The sequence below is a fragment of the Pinus tabuliformis genome, chromosome J (genome assembly GCF_031772625.1).
Source record: "Pinus tabuliformis cultivar Carrire ecotype Pingquan chromosome J, CPIR1, whole genome shotgun sequence".
Taxonomy (NCBI): Eukaryota; Viridiplantae; Streptophyta; class Pinopsida; order Pinales; family Pinaceae; genus Pinus; species Pinus tabuliformis.
Genome location: NC_142295.1, coordinates 1,336,674,736 through 1,336,676,846, shown reverse-complemented (window position 1 = coordinate 1,336,676,846; position 2,111 = coordinate 1,336,674,736).

Sequence of the window (2,111 nt, the reverse complement as noted above, 5' to 3'; positions counted from 1 at the left end):
GCCAAGTGGAGGAGTCCACTTTTTAGGTGGTTTATTAACTCCTCCCAAGCAATAAATATAGTAGTGACTCACTCTAAATCTAAGGAAAATAATAAAAAAACCAAACCAAGATTTAGGAAAGTTTTTCTCATTCTTGTTACTTGATCTTTACTCTAGAGGTTATTTTCTCAGCCCAAAGCAGGTACTAAGTGAATCAATATTTCCCTAAGCCCTGTTAGTGAGATTAACACAAGTAGATAAACATGATATCACCATAATAAAAGGAGAAATGTCCCAATCTCACAATGAACACTCCCACTCCTATACATAAGCTTCAATTTCCTCCACTCTTATTTCTCAAGCAATGAACCCTATTTCCCTTCATGTCATGGGGAAAAATAAAAAATTCTCAATCCTCTTTCCTACTAATCACTCTACTAATAATGAGTATTATACCCCTCTTTCTTTCTATCGATAATCATTCAACTCTATCTCCTTTTCCCCCCTTTACTCTCCAACTTCTCCACATCTCTCTCTTATGTTTTGACTTCCTCAACACATCCCTTGAAATTAAACATATTATGGGCATGTCCTTTACGTTAGGCTTCCTATACACAACTTCAATGCCTACATCAAAAGACAGCTTAATTTTTTGGAAAGAGGGGTACGTAAATAAACGAATTGACTTAGGTTTGGGTTTAAAACTTGCACAATCTCTAAATGAATCTCCACTCTTCTAAGTTATCCATATATTCCATTTCCACACTATTTTACATGAATTAGAATTCATAGTGTCATTTAAAAGAGGGGTATAAAATGGATTGATACAGACCTTACCCCCTTAGAGGCACACCATCCTTTGTTTGCTTACATCCATAACAAAAACAAACAACATCGATCTTTATATACAAAACTCTCTTACATTCATTTACATAGGCAAAAAAAATGGGTAAGATACCCTCATTCAATCAACCATTTTCCAAGTGGCCTCCATTAGTCTGCAATGTTTCCATTACACCTTTTCCAAATAGATCACTTGATTTATGAGCACGATCTGCCTCCAATGTCTATCTATGACATCCATTGTCCTTAATATTTTCATTGGAGAAAACTTATCTCTATTGTTTCCCTAATGTGTGCTTGATCACATCGAGTATGCACTTGACCTAATTGAAACTGATTTGCTTCAACCTTCTTTTCATTAGAATCACACACCTTCCATGTTCATGCATCTCATTCTCTATTTCCCAGTCCCTTAGGAAATCCATCCCTTAGCAAGGCTTCCTCACACAAGAAGAATATTCTTAAGCAATAAATCTTTGTACCTTTCTTTAATAACACAATCATATTAGTCATGACATCTCATATGGAAATCAATGCATATCATAGGTTTCCGACACCATTATAATGTCCTAGTTCCTAACATCTTGAACTCTATTATGTTGATGTTGTGCAGTTTGATATTATCATGTTAATTTTTCTTGTAGTTAGCCTCATATATTTAGATTGGAATTCTTTGTAGTTTACCTACATTCAAAGTGCATGATTCTTATGAGATTAATCATAAAAAAGCTTTCAAACTTATTATATCATAACTTAAACAAAAACTTCTTTAAACTGATAATTAATACTTATCTATATGAAATCTTTATACATCTTCACTGAGTGGTTCATCAACAAAATTAAGCACTTAGTAGTGTATATGCTCCATAGCTATATGTCATCCTTAGCCAACTCCATATACTCCTCCATGTTGTTAGTGTGAAAATTCTGAGAAAGTGTACCAAAAATGATTTACTTAAGTTGCTAGTGACTAGCAATTGTAAGAAAAAATTATGGATATTGATATGCTTCAAATTTGCAATAATTTTTTTTTAAAACCTACAAAAGATGTCATGCAACTAGAAACATATAATAGAAAAAAAACAATACAACAAACCGATGGAATATTGTTGATTTTATTATTATTGATAAAACAAATTACACTTGACCAGGAGAAATATGTAGACTCGTGTCTACATAATCCCATCCATGGGATGGTTCCTTTGTAACCTTGTACTTAAGCATGATATTCAACTCTCTGTCAATGGTTGTATGCTATGGGAAAAAGATGGTAATGGAGGCTTGAACTC